This window comes from Myotis daubentonii, chromosome 10 (genome assembly GCF_963259705.1).
Source record: "Myotis daubentonii chromosome 10, mMyoDau2.1, whole genome shotgun sequence".
In the NCBI taxonomy this organism is placed as follows: domain Eukaryota; kingdom Metazoa; phylum Chordata; class Mammalia; order Chiroptera; family Vespertilionidae; genus Myotis; species Myotis daubentonii.
In genome coordinates this window covers 10,049,745-10,077,244 of record NC_081849.1, presented here as the reverse complement: position 1 = coordinate 10,077,244, position 27,500 = coordinate 10,049,745, and the positions used below count along the sequence as shown (strand labels likewise).

The 27,500-nt window shown below is 38.3% G+C and overlaps 1 protein-coding gene and 1 pseudogene across 1 annotated transcript in view; both read right to left on the bottom strand.

Moving 5' to 3' along the window:
- FOXP2 (forkhead box P2) overlaps positions 1 to 27,500 on the bottom strand; it is a 704,673-nt gene that overhangs the window by 419,030 nt on the left and 258,143 nt on the right. The window lies entirely within an intron of this gene.
- LOC132211317 (cytosolic acyl coenzyme A thioester hydrolase-like) lies at positions 24,965 to 25,864 on the bottom strand (annotated as a pseudogene).

Genomic DNA, 27,500 nt, shown 5'->3' with positions numbered 1-27,500 from the left:
ACAGGCATATAGGTAAATGGAACAGAACGGAGACCCCAGAAATCAATACAAGCCATTTTGTTCAATTAATATGGACAAAGGAGGCAAGAGCATACAATTGAGTCCAAGACAGTCTCTTCAATAAACGGTGCTGGGAAAATGGGACAGATATATACAAAAAAATGAAACTAGACCACCAATTTATACCATACACAAGAATAAATTCAAAATGGATAAAAACAGATACTTTCGAAAGAGGACATACAGAAGGCCAAGAGACATATGAAAACATGCTCAAAGTCACTAATCATCTGAGAGATGCAAATCCAAACGATAATGCAGTAGCATCTCACACCTGTCAGAGCGCTAACATCAACAAATCAACAAATGACAAGTGCTGGTGAAGAAGCAGAGAAAAGGAACCCTTGTGAACTGCTGGTGGGAATGCAGACTGGTGCAGCCACTGTGGAGAAAAATATGGAGTTTCCTCAAAAAAACACAAAAAAACAACAACCTAAAAATGGAACTCCTATTTGACCCAGTGATCCCACTTCTAGGGATATATTATCTCACACCTGTCAGAATGGCTACCATCAACAAATGAGAAGTGCTAGTGAGAATGTGGAGAAAAGGGAACCCTAGTGCTCTGCTGGTATGAATGCAGGCTGGTGGAAAACACCAGTGGAATGCAGACTGGTGGTAGTCATTGTGGAAAACAGTACGGAATTTGCTGAAAAAATTAAAAATGGAACTCCCATTTGACCTAGTGATCCTACTTCCAGGAATGTGTCCTAAGAAATCAGAAACACGAGTCAGAAAGGATATATGCACCCCTGTGTTGATAGTGCAATTTACAATAGCTAAGATTTGGAAATAAGTCAAAGCGCCATCAACAGATGAGTAGATAAAAATGCCGTGGTACATCTACACAATGGAATACTATGCAGCTGTAAAAAGGAAAGAACTCTTAACCTTTGAGACAGCATGGATGGACCTGGAGAGCATTATGCTAAGCAAAATAAGCCAGTGAGAGAAAGACAAGTGTCACATGATCTTACTCATATGTGGGATCTAATGAACAACATAAACCAATAAACAAAATAAATCCAGAGACATAGTAACATGGAACACACTGTTGAACCTCAGAGGTAAAGCAGGGTAGGATGGGAGGGTGGGAAACAAGCAACCAAAGATCATATATATATATATATATATATATATATATATATATATATATATATACAATAGAGTGGTGGAGGCTTTGTGAAGGGGTTGGGGGAGGGTTAGAAGAGGTCAATAGGGGGAAAAGAGGGACATATGTCATACTTTCAACAATGAAGATTTTTTTAAAAACCAAGAAAAATTGTTCATTGTTGAACATTTAGATTGTTTCTGCTTTTGTTGTTTTTATAAACGATGTTACAGCTACGCCTATACATCTAGCTATATTAGTTTATTTGTTTTTAGAGAGAGTGGCATGGAAAAATATCAACAAAAATTATTGTCACATTTATTTTCTCTTCCTTATGTAAAAAGCATATCTTTATTGTTTTTTTTTAAATATATATTTTATTGATTTTTTACAGAGAAGAAGGGAGAGGGATAGAGAGTTAGAAACACCGATGAGAGAGAAACATCGATCAGCTGCCTCCTGCACGCCCCCGACTGGGGATGTGCCCGCAACCAAGGTACATGCCCATGACCTGAATCGAACCTGGGACCCTTCAGTTCGCAGGCTGACGCTCTGTCCACTAAGCCAAACCGGTTAGGGCTATCTTTATTGTTAATAAATAATATGTATGGCTGTCATCAAAGCTAATTTGTGTACCTATCTGAACTTCCACTTACTTTGCTTATGACTCATATAGTTACAAAGTATTTTCTCCTAGCATTCTGCCAATACTTCATGCCGATACTCATACAGACATATTTATATTCACATAACATTTCTCCTTCAGTTATAAACTTCCATCTTTGCCGTGTTCTATATATGCCTTCATAAGTCAGAACGAAACTTTTTAATGGTAGAATATAAATTGCTAGACAATGAAGTAGATGCACAAATAGCCATCAAAGTTAAAGTTTAAGTCTAATCATGCTTTAAACTGAGTAACATAAAGGATAAATATCAAGACATTGAGATATTTATTAAAATATTATCAGTGAAATAAACAAGTCTTGAATCAAGTATAACAAATACTACTTACTGCAATTAATTAAATCAATAAAAATTAGTTAAACTGAAACAGAAAAGTTTTCCATACATAACTCTAACAACGTAAGAAAAAAACCTGAATTCATTAAAAGATAAAAAGCAATAATGAAAGATAGGGCATGTATCACTATTCATATAAAGTGAAAAAAGTAGGCCCCTGCTTTCTCAGGGATAACTGATTTTTATTACTTAACTAAGTGCTTTCATTTATTCATCATAATGGATGATGAAGTGTTACATGTTATGTTTATTTTTCCAAATTACTAAAGGCAAACGCCATTCATTTAGTAAACAGTCGGCCAAAAATATGTTCCTGCTTGTAGGAGTGCCTAAATCAAATGGAAGCTCGTGACTTCAAAACAGTGTGCTGATGTATATATAGTTCCTTGCTCTTCCATGGCACACACACACATAGACGACTTGATCTCTTCCTACTATTTCATGATCAGTACAATGTCCTAAAAGAGTAATTCTATGGGGCCCACATACCATTAATGAATCCAGAGAGTACCTCCTGATAATCCGTGCATTACTTCAAAGGATTTTAAAATATTACTTCCCTTGATGTAAGGCTATCACTCTCTATGTGGAATATGATGGTCCGCGGTCTGGAAAGTCAGATAAACAAGGGAGAGTGATCGATAAAGAGCATCTCTTTCACTATAAAGGTAATGGAATATAAGAGATGAAGTAAAGTCTCTATTTTTATTTGTATATTTGCTTGCTTCTGAGTTCATAGTTCTATTCTAATTAGTTTAAGTACCTTAAATTTTCACCTTTAGGTATAAGAATTATTATTGTCATTTCATATCCAAAAATAAAAACAGAATATGATGAAAATACAATAGAATGACCTTTGACAAAATGTGAAAAATCCTTTATAAAATGTAGTATAAAACTACATGATATCAGGAAATACTTAATACTGATTTTTATGTATAACTCTGAGTCAAAATTATTAGATGATGACTAAGTTTAACAAATTAAATGACAGTTTAATGGACTATATGAGAATTTTAGTAATACACCATTTGTTCATTCATTCTTCCATGTAGTCATTTATTCATTCCACAAACAACTGAACAACTGAGTGCAAGCTACTGATAAGTACCTAGAAGATAGAATGAGAAGAATGGATACAGTATACACCTTCATGAAGTATGCAGACAAAAAATAATCACACAATTATGTGATTGCAAGCTGTGATCACTGAGGTGAATGGAAAGTCCAGGATGCAGTGGGATCACATAGAAGAAAACAATCCAGTCTGTGATGTCAGAAGGCTTGGTAAAGGAATGCATTTCTGAGATCTGACTGGAAGGCTGGAAGGGCCTTGAGACAGTTGTGAGGTGCAGGGAAAAGGAATCAATGCTACATGAACAGAAGTATAGGCCCTCTAAGGGACTCTCTACACTTTAATAAAAACTGCTAACTGTATTACCCCTAACTTTTTTTGTCCATTAAAGGCATGTGTCCTAACCTATTCAGCAGGATGCTAACTTGCTTAAAAGTAAACATTACTGGCTATGGATAGATTAGAAACAATTGCTTTGAATATTTTTTTTTTGTGAATAAAAATTATTATCGTGGCCAGGCTCAGGGAAAATGTCGGGTCTATCTTTTTCTGGTTGAACATTGTATAGAAGACAGCACAGTATGCCAGCCTTTACTTTGCCTTTATTATTTACCTAAAGACAATGGAGAATGGTTGGATTTACAAACACCTTGCAATGTTAATATATTGCCCGCTCCTGCAAATAAGTACCGCCCCTCATGTGAGGAGCCATGAATCATATCATATAAATAAATTCTAAGCCCTTAAAGCCCTAATCTTTTCCTTTAGAGAGAATTCTCAACTGTTTTTGCAAAAAAAAATGTCACGCTACCATCATTCTAAACCCATTCCCAGGACCAGCTGAAGTCAGGGGCCATCTGACTTCACCTTGTCCTGGGAATGGGTTTAGAAAGAATGATGGCAGGGTTTGATTTATGCACCTTATTTTACAGGAACCTCAAATATATATACTTTCTAGATAATCTGTATAAGCCATGTACAATTTTTGAATCTCATGTTCTTGCCAAAGACTACAAGGTTTGTACTCTTTGCTATCTAATCCTTATCAAAATTTTAGATAAAGAAATAATATTTATGGAAGATTGCCTAAAGGACATACAGCACACCCATTATTCAGGTCAGATCATCTAAATTTTATATCTCAATCTTACAAGGTCATGAATGTACTCATTCTAAACACAATTACAAATTTAATGCTTTACCACATTTTAAAATTGCTTTTATTACACTTCACATTGGAATTATATATTTGGCATACACTGACAGATACCATAAGCAATAGCTTCGCTGTGTCCATTACAGGGTTACTGCTCATCCACAATATTACTCAGTGTGCCTTCATGGAGACTAGGGCAAAAAAATCCTTCAAGTCTAAGAATTGGAAAACATTGTGATTCCTTCTAGAAACTACTTTTTATTATTTGATTTTTAAAACAGCATTGATCTTATAAGTACACCATCTCCTTAATTTAGCTGCTAAATAGATCAAAGGTAAATTTGAGGACAATCCTAGCAATTCAGCAGGCCTCTATAAAACATATTTCTATAAGCTGATCCTACTTCAGTTTTTTTTTTAATTTTATTGTTGAAAGTATTACTTATGTCCCCTTTTTCCTCCCATTAACCCCTTATAGCACGAAGCTGCTCCCTGACCCAGGCCTCCACCGCCCTATTGTCTGTGTCCATGGGTTACGCATATATGCATACAGGTTCTTTGGTTGATCTCTTCCCACTCACCCACCTACACCTACCTGCGCTCTGAGGTTCAACAGTGTGTTCCAAGCTTCTATGTCTCTGGATCAATTTGGTTAAACAGTTTATTTTGTTCATTAGATTCCACATTTGCGTGAGATCATGTGAGACTTGTCTTTCCCTGACTGGCTTATTTCACTTAGCATAATACTCTCCTGGTCGCTCCATGCTGTCTCAAAGGTCAAGAGATCCTTTTGTTTTATGGCTGCATAATATTCCATGGTGTAAATGTACCACAGCTTTTTTATCCACTCATCTACTGAGGGTACTTGGGTTCTTATCAGATCGTAGCTATTATAAATTGTGCTGCTATGAACATAGGGCTGCGTACATTCTTTCTGATCGGTGTTTCAGGGTTCCTAGGATATATTTCTATATGTAGGATCACTGGGTCAAATAGCAATTCCATTTTTATTGTTTTAGGAAACTCTATACTGTTTTTCATAATGGCTGTACAAGTCTGCATTCCCACCAGCAGTGTACTAGGATTCCCTTATCTCCACATCCAGCACTTGTCATTTGTTGATTTATTGATGGAAGCCATTCTGACAGGCGTGAGATAATGCCTCTTTGTCATTTTAATTTGCGTCTCTCTGAAGATAAGTAACTTTTAGCTTTTTTTCATATGTCTCTTGGTTATCTGTATGTCCACTTTGGATAAGTGTCTATTAAGGTCCTTTGCCCATTTCTTAATTGGATTATTTATCTTCCTTTTGTTAAGTTGTATATATTTTGGATATTAAATCTTTATCAGGTTTATCATTGCCAAATATGTGCACCCATACACTGGACTCAATTTTCAGTTTGTTAAAGGCTTCTCTTGCTGTGCAGAAGCTTTTGGTTTTGATGTGGTCCCATTGTTTATTTTCTCCTTAATTTTCACTGCCCTCGGAGATGTATCTACAAACATATTACTATGAAGATAGGTCTGAGATTTTGCTGCCTATATTTTCTTCTAGGATTTTTATGCTTTCACATCTTACATTTAAGTATTTTATAGATTTTGAGTTTATTCTTATGTATGGTTGGTGGTCTGGTTTCTTTTCTTTCTTCCTTCCTTCCTTCCTTCCTTCCTTCCTTCCTTCCTTCCTTCCTTCCTTCCTTCCTTCCCTTCTTCTTTATTAACATGTATCTGTCCTATTTTCCCAACACTTTTTGTTGAGCAATATTTATTTAGCATAATTGCTTATATTGATTTCTGCATTCTCTGTTCTGTTCCATTGATCTATATGCCTGTTCTTGTGCCAGTATCAGGTTGTTTTGATTATAGTGGCTTTGTAGTATAATTTGATATCTGATATTGTGATCCCTCCAAACTTTGTTCTTCTTTCTCAAGATTACTGCAGTTATTTCAGATCTTTTTTGGTTCCATATAAATTTTTGTAGTGTTTGTTCTAGGTCTGTGAAATATGCCATTGGTAATTTAATAGGGATTACACTGAGTCTATAGATTGCTTTTGGTAGTATGGACATTTTAATGATGTTGATCCTACCAATCCATGAACAGAGTGTATTCTTCCACTTGTTTATATTTTCCTATATCTCTTTTGTCAATGTCCTGTAGTTTTCTCAGTACAAGTCTTTTACCTTCTTGGTTAAGTTTATTCTTAGGTATATTAATTTTTTTTTTGCTGCTGGGGTAAATAGGATTGTTTGTTTAGTTTCTCTTTTGGAGAATTAATTATTGGTATACAAAATTGCCATCGATTTTTGGGTGTTAATTATGTATCCGGCTATGTTGATGAATTCCTTTATTTAATGTGGTAGTTTTTGGGTTTTCTATGTACAATATCATGTCACCTACAAATAATGACAGTTTTACTTCTTCCTTTCCAATATGGATGCCTTTATTCTCTTCTTATTGTCTGACTACCATAACCAGGACTTCTAGTCCTATGTTCAAAAAGAATGGTGAAAGTGTACATCTCTGCCTTGTTCCTGCTCTTAGGGGAAAAAGTTTTAGTTTTAGCCCATTTAGTTTTTGCTTGGCTGTATTATATATGGCTTTTATAATATTGAGGTCTGATCCCTTCATTCCCACTTTGCTGAGTATTTTTATCAAAAATGGGTGTTGGATTTTGTCAAATGCTTTTTCTGCATCAATTGATATGATCATGTGATTTTTGTAGTCTTATTGTATTCAGTTTTAATTAGCCTTAGACTATTGACCACTGGGTGGGATAAGAGGTTTTCCAACAGGGTGGGGCAATTGCTTCTGCCTACAAGCTGATTGTTAGTCTCTCTCTCTTAATGGGACTCAGAAACTCCAAGATGTTTTCTAGTAGTGTGGGGTAACTGCCTTCCCCTTGGCAAAAACAACCAGAGAACGATTTCCTCCACAGTGTGAGGGAATGACTCAGCACTGAAACCATGGTGGCTCCTCTTTAAAGTCCACCATCAGATCCCCCAAACCTGGCTTCTGCTCACACAGCTCCAGTCCATTCTGCCCTCCCTCTGCTGGAGTCCAAGGTGAGTGGCTGCACATGAAATTTTGTGTGTTATCCCTATAAGTGGGTGCCTGCATTTCCAGGTATCCCTCCCAGGCAGACCTGCTGGTTTTCTCAGCCTGATGTTATGTCGTTACCTTTCTCAATTCTAGTGCTCTGTGATGGGGAGCCCATCTTGGAGTTTAGACCCCAGAGTTCTTATTGGGAGCCCACAGCTGAGATAACCCTCCAGACCTTCAGCTGCTGTCTGTGAGAGGCTAGCCAACCCTTTTGTGCCTTAGCACTTCCTCACAGTCTCTACGTAGTCCCACTTGCTGTCCTTGGTTATCAGAGTTCTCTCCAGCTAGTTTTCAGTTGATTATTCAGGATGCTTTTCTGTATTTTAGTTTAATTCCAGTTTGGTCCTGGGAGCATGTCAGTGTAGCACAGTGATGGCGAACCTTTTGAGCCCTGCGTGTCAGCATTTTGAAAAACCCTAACTTAACTCTGGTGCCGTGTCACATATAGAAATTTTTTGATATTTTCAACCATAGTAAAACAAAGACTTATATTTTTGATGTTTATTTTATATATTTAAATGCCATTTAACAAAGAAAAATCAACCAAAAAAATGAGTTCGCGTGTCATCTCTGACATGAGTGTCATAGGTTCGCCATCACTGGTGTAGCATCTACTTATTCCCCCACCATTTTGGAATCTCTCCCATTATAGTTTTATTTATTTCCTCCATATATTTCCCTTCATTTGATCTTATTAATGTTTATTATCATGGTTTTCAATTTATGAAAATCTTTGATATGATAGAATAAACAAAAATGTTATATTTCTTTAAATGGAGTTTATTTTTAAATTTATATTTATTATTATTTTTAATTTATAATTTAATGTTGAAAATGTTACAGATACCACCCTCCCTCCACTTGACTCCCTGCCCTCAGGCCTTCACTGCACTATTGCTTATGTCCATGAGTTTTGCATTTATGCATATAAGCATATAAGTATTTGGTTAAATTCATCCCTGACCCCACTTCCCTCTGAGTTTAAATTAAGTTCAACTTAACTCTTTAAGATTAATGGAAATATAATGTTTACATGTATGTATTTTGAGAAAATTTCTTTTAAAAAAACTGGAAGTTTTTTTTTACTACCGATCTTGATTATTGATTTTTAATTCTATATTGCCTACTATTATTTGAAATTTGCTGTGTGACGAAGGTCAAAAATGTCACTTTGCATACATTTTTTACTTCCTTGAAAGCAAAATATTAAATCTAATTTGAAAGAAAATATTCCAGAATCTACAATGAGATAAAAATTGGAGCATCTATGAAATTTTATATACTAATCATCTTATAAACTTAAATTCTGAAGAGTTTAGGTAAATGGTACCACAAACAAGGGCACTCAGAGATATCTAACTTCTTTCTTCCCAATGTTCTGATACTTAAATATGAGTAACAACCTTACACTGAGAACCATTATAGGTTATGTTTAAAAGCATCTATATTAAATTTTTGAAGTATTAATTTATAAATTTATCTGTACATAATGTTGAATACCCAGAGGTTTAATGTAAAAACATAATTCCCTTGTTGCCATGAATTATATAACCTATGATAAAATAACTAAATGCAAATATAACTAGCAAAAACAGATATTTAAAAGTATTTAAAGCATATAAAAATTCTCCTAAACAAATATGTTGATATAATATAAGGGTAAAATGAATAGAATATAAAATAACTTCTTTAATGTGATATACTTACTAAACCTCATTCATAAACAGTGGTGGCCAAGAAGAATTTTTCCCTGTGTTCCAATTATAGGGTCTAGATTCTTATATTGAATACAGACAGATCTCATATGCAACTAGAAACAAAGGAAGGAATGGAAAACTGCATTGAAAGATAAGGGGTAAAAGAATCATCAATATCAGCATGGAGCAGTCTAGTACAACGTTTGAAAGAGGAAGGCCTGATGAAATACAAATACAAATGTCCCTGAAAAATTAAATGTAAGAAGGCTTGAAATGTTCAGAGAACGAATGTAAACAAACTATGATCATAGGGTATTTCAAAGAGAACTGAGCATGGAATCTGAATATAAAGAAAGACTGGGAGCTGAATGGGCTGGTCTGACACTCATATGCGCCATTTTATTATTAGGGAGGAAGATTGCCTCTGCAAAGGCAACCTGTGAGGAATAAGAGTTCCTAGCCCCACACCAGATCCCTAACCCAGGGTGCCAGAGCTGGGAAGAGAAGTTCCCCAAAGTACAGGTTACAAAAACAAGCAGGGGTTGTGGCTGAGTGACACAGAGGCTGCTGGAGACTCCGGTGTTCCATTTAAAGGTTGGCACATGAACCTACTCAGGCTCACAGAACCTGGCAGCTTTAGGGGACCCAGACACATACAAGGAGGAACTTAATTGTCTGGCATCAGGGCAGAGACTCGGAGGCAGCTTTCTCCAAGACAGGGGTGCTTACAGGAATCATTGTTCCTGTGCTGGGACTTCCCTTGTTCCAGGGCTGACTGGCAGCCATATCTGAGTCTCTATCAGCCTGGAGTACAAAGTATATTCCCTCCTGGGGTTTCCCTGAGACCCCACCCCATCAAATTTGCAGCCCCACCCAAGCTATTTGCAGCAGCTTTTCCATATGAATGGCCTGTCCAAGATCAGGCTTCAAACTTTGCTAAAATCTCTCAAATAAGCTTCAGCTGGTGAAAGTGTGTCCTAAACCTATCAAGACCCAGCACTAGCAACAGCCTGCTTGGCTTTACAGCTGGGCCTCACCTAGACACCTCCAAGCCCAATACAAATAGCAAGTAGCAGCCATCTCCAGATTCTGCTGTAGTTCCTGCTGGGTGGCCCCAGGCAGTGGCTGGCTTCGCACCTCACAAGAGGCCCTAGAGCCAGTGCACCTAGTGGACAATTTCAGACCATAGGACATTACAATGCTACACAACCATAAGTGACACAGTCAAGAACACCAAAACCACACTGAAGCAAGTCCTGCTCCATGGGGGTGTCTCCTGAACAGAAGTTCTCCAACTATAGTTGCAGCTGGTCCTTACAGCCAATTGACCTAGAGGTCAACTCCTCCCAGTAATTCCAATAGCAACCAAGGCTTAACTACAAGTCTGCACTTGCAGCCCACCCAGGGGCACACCTAGAGTTCCCAGCTCAGGTGACTAGGGAGTCTGAGCTACTGTAGGAGACCTACTACACTCTACCAATTCCATGAGACATAACAGTTCTACCTAATACATAGAAACAAGAAGCAACAAAATGTGGAGACAAAGAAACATGTTACAAATGAAAGAAATGGAAGCAAGAAAACTACTGGACACAGAATTCAAAACCATGGTTATAAGGTTACTCAAGGATCTTCATGAGACTTTCAAGGATATTAGAGAGAATGTCAAAAACATGAAAAAGGACCATTCAGAAATTAAGCATACAGTAACTGAAATAAAAAATAATTTACAGGGATTCAACAATAGAATAGAGGATTCTGAGAATCAAATCAATAATACCAAATATGAGAAAGCAAAATCACCCAATCTGAAGAGCAAAATGAAAAAAGAATCCAAAAATATCAAGAGAGTGTAAGGAGCCTCTGTGACAACTTGAAGAGTACCAACATTCACATTATGGGGGTGCCAGAAGGAGAGCGGAGAGAGCAAATATTGAAAACCTATTTGAATAAATAATGACAGAAAACTTCCCCTACTTGGTGAAAGAAATACTTATAAGTCCAGGAAGCACAGGGAGTCCCAAACAAAAGGAACTCAAAGAGGCCCACCAAGACATGGTATAATTAACATGTTAAAGACAAAGAGAGAATGTTAAAAGCATCAAGAGAAAAGCATTTAGTTACCTACACTGCAAGCACAAGTGATAGTAAGGAGTTGTAGTGGAAGAATTAGAAAGATTTATGATGCTGAATTTTAAAAAGAGAAGGTTCTAGCTATAAGAAATTTCAACAACATATTCCATGTGAAAAGATTGTAATGAGGCCAAAATCACAATCTCTTGCTTTGAAAATCAAACATATGTTGATACCAAAAAAAACCCAAAAACACACAACTCTTTGCTCCAAAATATTGATAGGCATAAGGATTGACAGGATTTTTAAAATAAAACTGTACAATTCTGCACCTTGAAGAAGTTCTCCAGAACTAACATAATAACTTCTAGTTTGACTTGAGAAAAGTGACAGAACTCTTAGACTGTTTTCTAGTTGTAATAACTGCAGAATCGCCTGACTAAAATCCTAAAAAAAAGATAAATTCTAAAAAGAATAACAGTATCAGTTTTTTTTTACATTGCACTTATTCCTTGGAGAAAAATTATTAGTTATTTGATGGTATTTCATACCGTTAAATACAATGGACTTGAGATTACTGACAGTCAATTATTTTTGAATGGTCAACTGATAGAAAAATAATTATTTCTTCTAAAAATGAGTAACTGAATAAATTGGGTAATTGGAAGGGGTTTCCTTTTTCAATGTTGCATCTTCAGTGGGGGACAAATCATTGTAGCTCTTGCTTAGAATGTAGAATGATCACATTTTCTTAGTTGGGAGAAGAGCTTTTGGCAACCCATCCTTTCACTGAATACATGTGTCATATATAAGTCTATTATGCATCCTCCCTCTTTTATACTTAAACTAGAGGCCCGGTGCACAAAAATTTGTGCACTCGGGGGGGAGGGGAGGTCCCTTAGCCCGGCCTGTGCCCTCTAGCAGTCTGGGACCCCTCGGGAGATAACGACCTGCTGGCTTAGGCCTGCTCCCGGGTGGCAGAGGGCAGGCCCAATCCCTAGGTGCAGCCCCTGGTCGGGCTCAGAGCAGGGCCGATTGGGGAGTTGGGGTGCCGCCCCCTGTCACACTCAAGGCAGGGTCGATGGGGAGATTGTGGAGCAACCCCCTGTCACGCACAGAGCAGGGCCAATCCGGGGGTTGGGGCGCTGCCCCCTGTCACACACAGAGCAGGGCCCATCAGGGGGGTTGGGGCTCCGTACCCTGTCACGCACAGAGCGGGGCCCATCAGGGGGTTGAGGAGCTCCCCCGTGTCACACACAGAGCAGGACGGATCAGGGGGTTGGGGCGCCGCCACTCTCACACTCAGGGCAGGGCTGATGGGGAGGTTATGGCTCTACCCCGTCACACACAGAGCAGGGCCGGGGGGGGGGGGGCACCGCACCCTGTCACACACAGAGCCACAGGGCGATCAGGGGGTTTGTGCGCTGCCCCCTGTCACGCTGATCCCAGTGCCGGGAAGCATATTACCCTTTTACTATATAGGGTAGAGGCCTGGTGCGTGGGTGGGGCCGGCTGGTTTGCCCTGAAGGGTGTCCTGGATCAGGGTGGGGGTCCACACTGGGGTGCCTGGCCAGCCTGGGTGAGGGGCTGAGGGCTGTTTTCAGGCTGGGGGTGACTGAAGCTCCCAACCGCTCCTTTTTTCCTTTTTTTTTTTTTTTTAATTCTGGGCCAGCTTTAGCTTGAGGCTTGGCTCCAGCTCTTAGGCCTCTGGCTGAAAGTAGGTTTCTGGCCTTTGCTTACAATGTTGCGAATCTGCTGGCTGAAGTTGGGCGGTATTTGTTACAATGTTTCTTAAACTGCCTGCTCAGAGGCCGGCCGCAGCCGGCGACGTTGGTTTCCTCCGTCACTGAGGCAAGCAAGCCTCATGTTAGTTTCAAGCTGCCTGGCTGCCGGCCGCCATCTTGGCTGACAGTTAATTTGCATATTGCCCTGATTAGCCAATGGGAAGGGTATCGGTCGTACGCCAATTACCATGTTTCTGTTTTATTAGTGTAGATAAGAGATATGAAGTTCATTTCTTCTGTACTTGTAAAATGAATAAATTTCTCTGTACAAAACCAATGGAAAAGAAGATCTCACAGTGTTTAATAGTATCACAAGGACAATGTACTGCTGTAATACTTTTAGTCCGAGGTAGATAAACTCAAATTATAGTTTAACCTCCCATAATAAGAACCATTCCACTTTGAAAACATTTGTTGCAACATTAAAAGAGATAGTGGGTTTTAAGGGCATGAAGAGAGGCTCTGCTGTGTTTCCACTCCCTGATGGTGAAAAAATGCCCAAAATCGCATACATGGACAGGCGTTGATATACAGAATAAATACTCAATGAGAGCTAATATATGCAGAAGTTAATGTTAATGAACATAAAATATGTGACAAACTAAACAAAAGATATTAATGAGTTAGATATAAATCTGCAAAGGAACTCATCCCTTTAATCTATACAAGTCCACTAAGATATTTATGCCAATAAAAGTTAATTTTGCTTAAATAAGAAATCAAATATGAGGAGATACCACACATGATCTAAATCATCCTCACACACAAACACTCATGTATGTCATATAACAAAATAATTTTGTCTGAGCACATAATCAAATCAGTACATGAAACATAACACAACAAATATCTAACTTACAATAAACCCTACATTTTACCATCTGACAATGACAAATGTGAATGCTAGGTTTATAAAAGACAAAGTAACCACATTCTGTAGAAAATGGACTGTAGTCTTAGAAAGATCTGCTTTCAAATATAGAGTCCACTATTTAAAATCCATAGATTTTTTATATTTTACTTAACCCCTCTTTGTCTCAGATTTCTTGTCTGTACATCTCTACATCTAATAGGATTATTATTAAGGTTTAATGAGATCCTATATGCTTTAATGTTGTGTGTCCATATATAGCAGAAACAAAATAATGTAAGCTTTTAAAAGTGAGATTTTATATAGAGTAATTTTCTGAAATTCTCATGGCATTTATTTTTAACTAAAAATAAAATCTTGTGTATGAACTTTGGCAACAGAAAAGTTTATAGACTTAAGCCTGGCTTTCTCTCTTTACTGTGGTCAAAGTACCTAACCTATCTGAGTCTTAGTTTTCTCATATGCAATTTGTGGATAAAATATTTTAAAAGTTCTTGATAAATTTCAAATGAAATAATATAAACAAAAAACTACCTGGAATGAATACTCAATAAATTTTAATTTGTTTTATTTATGTCATCCCAAATCTGCAGCTTAAAAAAAATTGTGAGTCAAATTTATCTTTTGTACATTTCTCAGTTATTCATTCATTGTCCCTGTTCTTACATGTTTGCTGAAAAAGGAAGTGGAGAATAAAGCCCAGAAATTATGAGATACTGCTCCAAGGATTGGTTTGTTGCAGAAATACTGGTAAAGTAGGATGAAAATTATTTCTAACGAGAAATTTTCATTTACAGGATACTAGATATTCATAGTTAGACCAATAAAAAGGCTCCTTGACAACTATATACATATATATATATATATATATATATATATATATATATATATATATATATATATATTTCTTTTTTGTGGGAGTAGGGAGGCCATCAGCATACCCTTTTTGTCACACACACTTGTAGAACAAATAATCTTTCCTTGTCTGGAGAAGTTCAAACAGTGGTGAAATAATTAAAAGCAAATTGTTCACCTTAGAATTTTAAACCTTAAATTTCATTAAAAAAATATGGTGCCCTAACAGCACAGTGACCTCTAGGAGTAAAAAGCTTTAGATCACTGGTGAAGGTTGGGCTGGCCTTCCCCAGGCTGCCTGGTTCTCCTAGGCTCAGTTTGCCAGGAGCCAGAAAGGTTTCTTTTCTCAGAATGGGACTGGAAAGGCCGTGACCCCTGTGCAGAGAGGCACCCTGTATTGTGTGTGAGTCTTACAAGATCCTAAGGTAATCTGAGAGCAGGGTTGGAAGGTGCTATAAGCAACTACCAAGACAGATCTGTGCAACAGCCGAGTTGAGTACTCATGACAGAAGCTAAGATTACTCCTCAAATATTAGGAGGATATATAAGTTCTTCCTGCTACTCAACATGGTGTGATTGAATAACTAGAACATTTTAGATCTCTAAGTCTTTTAGGCCCCTGTGATTCCGTATTGAATGTGGTCTCAGAAATATAAAAATAAACAAAGAAGTCACAATATGGTCAAATTAGAGCAAGAAAGAGAGAAAGAGGAGAAAAAAAAAGACAGATTAAAATGACTTAAGTAATGACCGGTTCCACAGTAGTGGCAACATATACAAAATGCCAGAAGAGCAGAGGGAAGATGTCAAAGTGGTGATTTTTGAACAGTGTTTTGGAAGTTGAAGTGATAAAGAAAATGTTGAAAAAAGGCACATGCTCTTCTGGGCCAGTTTGGCTCAGTGGATAGAGCATTAGCCGCGGACTGAAGGGTCCCAGGTTCAATTCTGTTCAAGGACATGTGCCTCAGTTGCAGGCTCAATCACTGGCCCTGGTCAGGGAGTTTGCAGGAGGCAACCAATCAATGGGTCTCTCTCACATCAGTGTTCCTCTCTCTCTGTGTCTCTCTCCCTTCCCTTGCACTCTCTCTAAAAATCAATGGGAAAATATTCTCAGGTGAAGATTAACAATAAATAAATAAGTAAATAAATAAATAAATGTGAATTTAGGGAATGGCATGATGTACTCAGGAAATAATGAGTACACCAGTGGAAGCAGTATACAGGCAACAAATCAAAGGCGACAAACTTAAAGGATAAAAGTGCTAAAAAATAGTGATTCAAGGAAATAAGTATTATGAGACCAATAAAATGTAAGTCTTGGATTCAAACAGCCCAAGATATTTAACAATATTCTGGAGACTACAGCTTACTCTTCTATTAAACAGGAAAACATAAGATGCTTTTTATCTAGAATTTCTATGTGACTCCAAATTTGAAATCATCAACAGTGACAAAGGTAGATTTTTCAGGGACATCTACCTGAATGTTATAGATTACAGTGTTAGCCTGCCTGCTGTGGCTCAGTGATTGAGCATCGGCCCAGGAACCAAGAGGTCACGTCAGGGCACATGCCAGGGTTGAGGCCCTATCCCAAATAGGGGGCATGCAGAAGGCAGCCAACCCATGTTTCTCTCTCATCCACGTTTCTATTCAAATGCACAAATTAGAGTCATCTCTATGAGAATGCGAAATTAATTCAGTATAAATGTAAATAAACTAGCTGCCAGGAGTGAAAGTAATGAATGCCCAGATTTTCCTTTATTGATTTCCCACTACAATAAGCATATGTTTTGGTAGTAAACAGGCAGCCATTGTGCTATATAGAAGATACGTTGTGGGGAAGAAATGCCATTGATTTAGAAATTGAATCATGGATAGGATTCAAATGTGTCTACACTCCGAAGGGGGGGGGGGAGGAGTAAAGCCTACTCACCACGCTTCAAACAGCTTACATTCCAGTGGATAAAGAGAAATCATTAAAAGTAAAAACTAGTAAATTTTACAGTATGGTAAAAGGTAATGAATGCTATGGTAAGAAATTAGAGAAGGATGAGGATGATGAATCAATGTGCCTGTAGAATTGCAATTTAAATAAGATAGTCAGGGCAGATTTCACTGAGAAAGTGACATCTTCGCAGACATGAAGGAGGTGATGAAGTTAGCCATGCAGATATCTGGAGGAAAAGCAGCCTAGGCAAAGGGAACAGCCATTGCAAAGACCCTGAGGAGGGAGCATGCCTAGTTGTTTGAAAAACAGCAAGAAGGCTAATGTGGCACGGACAGAGTAAAGAAGAGGGCAGGTATAAGATATGATATCAGATTGTACATGGTTTTGTAGACCATTTTCAGGGTTTTAAATTTTAAGGTGCTGCAGGTGGAGTTTTGATTGATGAGGTAAGATGATCCATCCGATTTAGGTTTTAAAAGTACCTATCTAACCACTGTGCTGAAAACAGACAGTAAGGGATCAAGTATTAAGTTAGGCAGACTAAGGAGAAGGCAAGTGTAAAAAATAAAGGCAAGAGATGATGGTGGCTTGGAACAGGATGACAGATGAGATAGTGAGAAGTGATTGAAATTTATGTTTTAGTGGAGCCCACATAGAGCCAAATCTACCTTTATTGTTTATTTTTAAAATTCATCCATTTATTCCACTTATTTAATTGATTATCAAGCATTTACTAAGCATTTATTGTAAGCAAAGTACTGCATACATTAAATATTATTCTACAATTTTAGACTGGCATTGTGTCATCTGCCATCTCTACTTTCTCACCACTCATTACAATAAAGTATCCCTAAGCCCTTGGTTTCAATCTATTGCTTACACTGAAAAACATCTATGAATAAACCAGGATAAGATAAGCTATAACTCTGATAACTGCTACTTAACAGACAATACATTGGGACAACTGCACGGATTAGGAAAAGAAGAGGAGAAAGCTCATTAGGCACCCAGAATGCAGGCCTCTCTAGTCAAGTGGAAATGGAAAATTCAGGAGCCAGCTGGCCTAGTCCTAGCAGGATTCTCAGTTTTACATGAACAAGGGGCAGCTATCCCTGTGGGGAAAACTTCCTCTCCAGCTCCACCATCCTAAAGCTGCTAAGTGCATCCCTCAATTCCCTTAAATGCCTCTACCTGCTTCAGTGATACTTTGGTTAAGTAGAAGCATGATGATGTTCCTTAGGCTACTGCGGCTCCGTGGGCACAGCTCAAGGCGATCCTTGGAGCTTCAACCAAAACTCCCCTTGAGAGCCAGGCTACATTTTTACTAAGTCTTGGACAGTTGCCGATGGCTCAGCTGTATGGTCTACCACCTGGGAGATCACGGATTGGCGTAGTAAAGACAACTACCTAGGACTGCAAACTACGGGGTGGAATTGTGGCTGGTCATCAGATAGTCTGAGTCACTCCTGTAGGCGCCCACAGTAAGAACCTGCTCTCTGACGAGATCAGCTGGAATCAAGATGCTGATCAAGCCTGCACCAACCAAATCATCACTACTGACTACTACCTGAATTCATCGTCATAGCAAACATGGCAGCACATCCACCATCATAAACTGGACACACCGTAAACAACTCCATGTTCCTGATGCAGAAGCTGCTGCTGTATGCCAGACTTTCAACATTAGCCATAAATTGGTGTATTGGCACAGGGTATAAGAGGCTAAACTTTACATATTGCTTCTCAAAAACTGTGAAGCGCCTATCATGAAAACTAACAAGCTAGCAGGTTTCCTGAACCATAATGTCCATAGAGTAATGCAAAGAGGGCTAGTGACAACTATAGAAACATTGGTTATGTTACAGGAAAACATTCCTAAGCTTAGGGAACCTGGATATTTTCTATTTGTTTGTTTTTATTAATCCTCCCCAGAGGATATTTTGCCATTGATTTTTAGAGAGAGTAGAAGGAAGGGAGAAAGAGAGAGAGAGGAAAACATCAATGTGAGAGAGATACTTTGACTGGCTGCCTCCAGCACACGCCCCGACCTGGGGCTGGGTATTAAGCCTACAACCAAAGTACATGCCCTTGATCGGGATCAAACCTTCGATCCGAGGGCCGATGCTCTCTCCACTGAGCCAAACTGGCTAGGGCAGAACTTGTATATTTTATAATGGAAAATGTTTGTCCCATCTTTATTGCTGAGGCATACATTGTCTATATTATAATGTACAGTGAACAAACCTGCTCTCCGTGCCAGAAAAAGGCTATCTCCCTATCTTCCAAGACTATTCACTATACAAACACTCTTGAAGAGATATTCGCAAACAAAAGAGCAGATAATTCCTCTGCTCACAAAAATGCACAGAAACCTGAGAGAGCCATGGAGAACTGTCCCCCAACAGCATTGACTACGCTTGCTCTGGCAAAATTGACTATATTGGACCTTTTTCCCCCTCCCAGGGCTACTGTTGCTACTTCACTGCTGTTAACACGTTTTCAGATTACAGTGGCACTGTTAGTAGTTTAATCGGCCAACTCTGGCCACATCATTTTGGCCCCTGAAACATAACTGTGTCATATATCAGCTTCTGGACTATCTACAGTCTGACAATAGCACACCTTTTATCACAAAGGTCACCCAGAATAGACTGAAACCAAGTTATTTGACAAACAGTTGATGTTCCCTGCTGTCCACAGGCATCTCCATTGTCAGGGACTGGAAGAGCCACCTCAAAAAGCAATTCAGAAAGATTTCTGATCTTATTTCCTTCATCTCCTCTTGGTCCCCACATCTAAAGAGGGTGGTTTTGTCATCGAATGCATCTGTCCACAGAAATGGTTTATCCCTTTTGACCATCTCCTGGATAATAATCAGAATGAAAGAGGTGAGAGTTATATAGGCCTATTTTGAACACTTGGAATTCTATTCTGACCATTCCTGAATATGATACACTATTCTTTACCCTAACAACAAGCCCCAGTCAGTCTGTTAGTATATTATACCTTCTAGGTGGCAACCCAATTATGAAGGGCCCTAGGCCCTAGGGAATTCAAACCTAATTGTAGTTCAGTTTCCTTTACACTATAGTTGGATTAACATAATCCTAGGTCATAAGTATAATGAACACTGAGTTGACTATTCATCCATCTCCCTTCAGTGACCCATGAGGGCACTGTGGAAGGAATACCTTAGACCCTGGAGGTGGGAGGGAGGAGGAACAAGTAATGCTCCTTTACCATTACCAATTCTACAGCCACATGATATATTAAACAAATATATCTTGTTTAAATCTTCTTGATATGAATTCTTATGTATCTCCTGGATCCCACCAACCTTAGGTTATAGGGTGTACAGCAATCAAAGTTGCAGCAATTCAGTGACTTTTCCCATGTTGCTTAATCAAACTAATGGAAAATGGTGATATAAATAAAGCTTAGCAACAAATTTCAAAGAGGAGAAATGGGTGCCTTCAGTTACATGTTTTTATGTGAGGAATAATGGGCCATAGACTATCTTCCCACTGGGGGGTTGCTTTTTGGCCCATCTATTTCCTCTGTAATTATTGGCAATGACACCAAAGATTAGCATGTCAGTCTAAACTCCCTTGTGTGGGTCATAATGGATAATTGACTGATCTTACACTTATCCTAGCTTACTAAAATAAGAACTACTAGTATTTATTCAAAATTGGCTGAGTCTAGGACTCTGGGGGCATAACTGAGATCAATAGTGCAGTTGTTCTTATCTGGCTGTTTAAATCCTATTAATAGTTGTCTTAATTAAATACTTTATGAGACAAATTGAATGGTTTGACCTCAACCTCTATCAGTCAGATTAATCAGAATGGCCAGCAAGGTAGCCAACTTACGAAAATTCACCAAAAGCCAAGACCATGTATGTGGTAAGGAAAATAATGGCCTCCCAAAGATGTCCACATTTTAAACCCTGGAACCTATGAAATTGTTACATTATATTACTGAGGGGAATTAAGGTGACAAATGAAATTAAGGTTACTAATCAACTGACCTTACAATATGGGGGTTATCCAGGATTATCTGGTGGTTCCACTTTAATCAGAGGGATCTTAAACATGGAAAAGGGAGGCGGATGAGGCCACGTCACAATAATGTGGTGTGAGAAACACTTAACTGTCCATTGCTGGCTTTGGACATTGAAGAGGCCCAAGAGTGAAGGCATAGGATGGCCGTGAGGAGCTGGAAAAGACTAGAAAACAGATTCTTCCATGGAGACCTTGAAAAGATACACACTCTGTTGACACCTTGATTTTAGCCCGGTGAGATCCATTTTCTACGTCTGACCCCCAGAACTGTAATATAATAAAAATGTGTTGTCTTGAGGCACAAAGTTTGTGGCAACCTGTTAGACCATCAATAAGAAACAAACACAGTGTAGAGTTCAAGGGTGGAAAAGACACTCTCCATTCACCATCTGGCCCTCCTACAGCTTTTACAAATGCACCAAAAATGCAAGACCCTATTCTATCTTTTCCTGGCCCATTGCTCAAGATTGTTTTTGCAGCAATGAACCTTGAGGGATGAGATTTTATATCTTTCTGGAACAACAAGGAGGCAGATTTCCATAGCTAAGTGTTCCTCAGCTGTAACATATACTCCCTGTGCATATAGCACCTCTGTGGCCCACAGCACTTGGGAGCAAGGGACCTGATGCAAACATGCGTATTGATGCTCCATGCTGCTTGCTGTGCTGTAACTAACACATGCCTCTGGTCTAAGGGTTTCATAAGTTTTGTCAGGATCCCTGAAGCAATAATTGGCTGAGGTGTTAGATTGTAAGTGGGATAAAATCAAATACCAGACCTGACACTCTCTGGGTAATAGAAAAGAGCACCCCATACTTCAATGTGTAAATTTCATTCTCCACGTAACACAGGTTAGGGATATAGAAAAAAGTCATATAGCATTTTAAAATTCCAATAGTTTTCTTACTGCTCTCCTATATGCCCAAGGGATAATATGCATAAGTGGTATAGAGCCACTTACAAGTTCCTGAGTCTGGTTCTTCTATTTATTCGTTGTGTGACCTTGAGCAAGTTATGTAACTCATCTGTCAAATGGGAATAGCAATAGCTACCTCACAAAAGTTGTTGAGATGTTAAATGAGTTAATACATGTAACGTGATTAGAAAAGCTGACACAGAGTAGCACTCAATGAATTTTAAATATTTTTGTTACTAATTGCATTTCAATGACATTTGGTCAGGAATGATGAGCATCCAAGGGATGGGAAAGAAGAAACAATTGTTCTTCTAATTCCAAACCACCCAGCATGACAATTTATTTATAACAAATAAGAGATGGATATAACTTAAAATTATGTTTTATAATAATATTTAAGGAGGGTATCAAATATTGAGTCATATTTTAAATGAAGTCACTCAAGATGGATCTCAAAAACAGTATTTATTCAAGAAATCTGCTTCTGTATTTGTGCTATATAGTATTCAATGTATTTGAGTAAAATATCTGCTTAACACTATAATTTAATTTATTTAAAGAAGCTATAATACTCTAAAACTATTGATATAAAGAGATTTATTCACAGGAGTAAATAAAATAATTGTGAAGTTGATGAAATGACTACCTAAGCCATTTTAAAAGAAAAAAATATTTTTTCTTCTTTTCATTGAATGTTTAAAACTCTCCTTCAAGCCCTTGATAAATCTATTGATCTGTGAAACACAGTGTACTACAGGGAAAGAATTCAGTTTACATTATATATCAAGTGATGAGATGAAAAATGATTATAGCATTTGGTAATTAAACATCTTATAAGCTTTTAAATGATTGACAAATTAAGGTCAAACATATTGTTTTGTCATTCTCATATTAATGATATAAACAATAATGTTAAAATATAGAAAATAATATGGCATAAGAAACATGAAATATTTAAAGATAAAATATATGAAATATCTAGCTTATTACTCATTGTATATGTGACATGTCTTCTTTTTAAAGTGCAGATTTGTTTTCTAGTCTTAAATGTTTTGCTTTTAAAGTTGTTACAGAACATTTCAAATCACTTATTTGGATGTATAGAGGAGAAAATGTGGGAAATATTAACTATAATGAGTAAAGATTAAGTACTGATTATAGAGAAAGAAATCACCTGCATCTCAATTTACAGTATTTTCACAAATTATATTTTAATAACATAACAATGAAATCCTATGCAGAAATGAAAGCAAGGATATATTAAATCTTTATTACTGAGAATGCTTGACCAATGGGGCACCAGATTAATTGTATGTAGCAGTAAATTGCATACTAATTAGAGAATTGCATCTGGTTAAGAATTTAATATTTTTTTTCATTTAAATATTTTCTTATTTCATGAAAAATACATATTCATGGAACAAAGTTTAAATCATACAGAAAATTTATATAAGAAAATTAAAATATTATAACTATGTCCTAGAAATAAATACTGGTAATAGTTTGGTGTGTATATAAAATTTTTCTAGTAATTTTCTTATAAATAACTTAACAATTTAAGCATATATATATGTCATTGAAACAGAGTTTTGTAACCTGCATTACTGACTTAACTAGCATTGCCTAGATAAGCTATAATTTAACCAGTTTCTCTTCCCATGGTTATTTAGGCTGATTCTTCCTCTGTGATATGAGGAAACAAGAAACCATATATCTAATTGCCTGATATAGGACTACAAAAAGTTGAACCAGATGTTTTAAATCTATTTTTCCATTCCCTGAAAAATCCCACCACAAGTGGGTTTTATCTGTGTGGGTAAATTGTGAGTGTACGTGTGTGTGTGTGTGTGTGTGTGTGTGTGTGTGTAGGGATAGGTGCTGAAAAGAGTGGAGGAACACTTTCCGTAAGGAAACTTCTCAGAAACATAGGAATCTTTCTGTCATAACATAAGCATGTAACCAGCTACTATGTAAATCTTTAATTTTTGTAAATTATTTTCAGAAGACAAAGGACCCAGAAACCATTTTTCTATTCTTTTAATAACCTTTCTGAACTCTTGAAAGATACACTCCCATCCCTGTCTTCCCCTTCAAGCTCCCTGGTCCTCTCCCCTAAGTGGATCCTGCATTATGCAAATAGAGATCACTGTAAAGTGAAAGTCTGGTTAGGGTCCAAATCCTCAAATAATGATTAAAATGAGCATATTAGCATATTTATAGCCCGAAGTAACAAAATAATTTAAATAAAAAAGGATTAAGTAGAAAAAAAGTTACTATCTCACTTGCTCAAGTGGTAAGAAGGGCTCCAGGTATTATAAATAATTAATCAAATACCAAATTTATTTATATGTTTAATGAATTTATTTAACATTATTTAATATTTATTAATTTAATAGAATATAAATAAACAAGTTCTGGCAAGGGAATGGAATTATCATAATTGGCCTAAACTAGTCAGTATCCACCAGTGGGAGCTAAGGATAGGGTCAGTTTCCCATGAAGCATATGTTATGTGGAGTAATAAGTTATCTCTGAACAACATCAGTGTTCTGTTAGCGGAGAGGACATGTTGGAGTAACAACCAGTAGTGTCTCCTTCAAGTACAGTGACAGGCCGAGACTGGCCCAATGTTTTCTATGGTAAATGATGATAGAATCCTTTTTTATCATGAAGTATCCTGGATGATGTATATAATGTGGTCTAGGTATAAGGTGTATATTTTTAAGATTTCAGAATTGAGTTATAATGCATCTTTTTTATAATTACATAAGAAAATTGTTCAAGCTGTAGTGGAAATAAAAAAGTTTCTGAATGCATGGTCAGCTTATAAATTTTTAAAGTAATTATGAAACGATTCTTTTCAATTGACTGAGAAACTAATTACACATCATTATTACCAATCCTTCCCCCTCTGCCTCCCCCACTCCCCGCCCCCGCCAGCCAAGCAGCAGCTTTATTAGTGCTACCGGAGCCTTTAGATATCATACAGTGTATGTGGGACATTCCCCAGGGCTCCAGGGAATGCCTCCAGGTGTCCAGGACAACACTGTGTGGAATAACATACATAAAGCTTTGGTGAACAGGTTTTCAGGAGAGTGCATGTTAACAGTGATAGGCAGATAATGCACACACCTCTCAGCATGAATTGAGTTGTGGGCCAAGAGGGTAACTTCTTAAATGATTAGACATTGGGCTGCTCTGGGTCCAGCAGCAGGAGGAGGAGGAGTGTCTAGAGCTGAGACTCAGCTTGGCCCAGTCAGTTCATCTTCATTGACAGGTACCGCCCTTTGCCTTCCTCAAAGCCCTTCTAGGCATAAGCCCTGGGCAGAAGCTGGGGCACAGGCAGCAACTCGCCCTCCTAGCTTAGGGACACTTGGTGAAGAAGGCACTCGCTAGCCGGTAGCGCTTCTCCACCACAGGCTCAGTGTCCGAAAGAACATAGGTTTATGGACTTATTATTGCTCCTGAAGTTCATGCGCCCAAAGATGGTGATGACATACCCTTTCCTGATCTTGTGAAAGTTACTGGCGTCCACAGAAACCGTGACCACGCTGGTCCTGCAGTGAATTGAAGCCACGATTCCTGATACATCTTCCCTGAGCTTCGTGATGACACCTCCATGCACAAAGCCGTGCAGCCTACAGTCCGCAGGCCCCACCAAGTGGGCCAATCTAGACTGGCTATAGCAGACCGGTTGGATGTCCTGGCTGCTCCACTGAGTGTCCATGTGCTCCGTTTCTGGGCCTCCTACAGCTTGCGGCCCTCCTCCTCCCGCTCCCGGAGAGAGTGCACAACTCTTGCACACTTCTCAGCAACAGGGGCACATAGCAAGGGTGACCTTGGAGGTCGGTTTTCAGTACCTGTGAGGATGCTTCCGGACATCACGTTGGCCTGTGCTTCCAGGAGTGCTTGGAGGTGCGGGTGATTTCCGAGCTGACAAACACCACCTCGCCAGTGCACAGTAGCGACAGGAAGCCCATGGGCGGGACCTGGGCCAGGGCAGCCAGCAGCACTCCTGGTTCTGGCTCCTAGGGTGCCAGGTGCTGATGATGGGCCTGGCCTCCTCGAACATCTTCAGGATGGTTCCTCTGTGGACGATCCTGGCCACCTTGCCGTTGTCTGGCCACATGGCCCAGGAGACCTGGATGGCAGGCAGGTGTCCGCTGTGGCGCCCAACGTGCTGGCGGAGGTGGGTGGGCTGCCGAAGGACAGCGCAGGTGTCTGGCAGGCCGGGGCCCCTTACCAATTTACTTATTTATGTTTTAAATTTATTATCTTTATTGTTGAAAGTATCAAAGATGTCCCATTTTTCCCCATTTACCCCTTCTAGCCCACCCCACCTTCACCACACTATTGTCTGTGTCCATGGGTTATACATATATGCATATAAGTTCTTCAGTTAATCTCTCTCCCCCCTACCCCCCACTCCCTTTGAGATTCCTCAGTCTGTCCCATGCTTCTATATCCCTGGATCTATTTTGTTAATCAATTTATTTTGTTCTTTGGATTCCAAGTTTGAGTGAGATCATGTGATATTTGTCTTTCTTTCTTAAACAGATTTAATGTATTCTTACTTACCAACATTTTCATACCTTAATCCATGTTTTGCCATTTGAAAAAAGAAAGGTGATTTATTTTAAAATGCATTTTATAATTTAGAAGTTAACTCATTTAGACTATGCTAGCTTCCAAACATTTAATGAGTGGCAAACTGCACCATAAACCTCTTTATGCTTAAAAATATACTATTTTGGGTCACATAGAATCACATGAGAAGAGAGGCTGTGGAGGGCTTTGGACCTAGCCTGCCTTATGAGTTCTGCCACACATAAGCTGTAGAACAAGCATGTCAAACTCAAGGGCTAACATGGGCCAAATAAACAAGGTTTAAGTTTATGTGGGCCGCTAAAAAAAAAAAAAGCTTCAAATTTCATAGGAACGTAGGTTTATTTCGATAGAGACATGCTGAATACAAAGGGCTGAAATAAATTTGTAACTGTTAACATAAAATAATAGAACATTTTAATAAAAAGTAATATTTTTCTTGAATGTTGTCTTACCAGATACTGAATAACTGCACAAATTAATAAGCATAACACAAATAAACCTATTTTTCTTGTTCTCTGAAAGCGAAATATTTCCTGTTGCACACACCAAACAAGTCAGTCCAAGACTAATGACGTGGCAATCAGCTGCTAAAATATTCGCTGCTGGTACTAGTGGAGAGAAATGGTGCGCCTGTGCGTAAGGCGCATACGGGAAATGAATGCGACATGATTATAGTAATCAGTCATTAGTGAACGTTGTAGTTCGTTATTAGAAATTATGTATAACAGGATATTGTAAAAATTAAGTCACAAAACTTTTATTAAAACGTTTCTTACATACCGTTATATTGGCTGGGCTGTAGAAATATTCGTTGTGGGCTACATGCAGCCCTCAGGCCGCAAGTTTGACATGCTTGCTGTAGGACAAACATTGGGTAAATTACTGAACTGTTCTGGGCCCTGCTTGATCTGTAAAATGGGGACAATAATGGTCTCTACCTCACAAGTATCTAACTCATAGATTGTGAGTATTAAGTGAGTTAATGGTGAATCACTTAGAAGAGTGCCAGGTATTAAATAAATGTCAGATATCATCATCATCATCATCACTATCACCACCACCACGTGGAACCAAAGACGCAGTGCTGGCTGGGAGACCAGACACTAAGGCTAAAAGAACACATACTATCTCAAAACTAGTAATATAAATAGGCAATA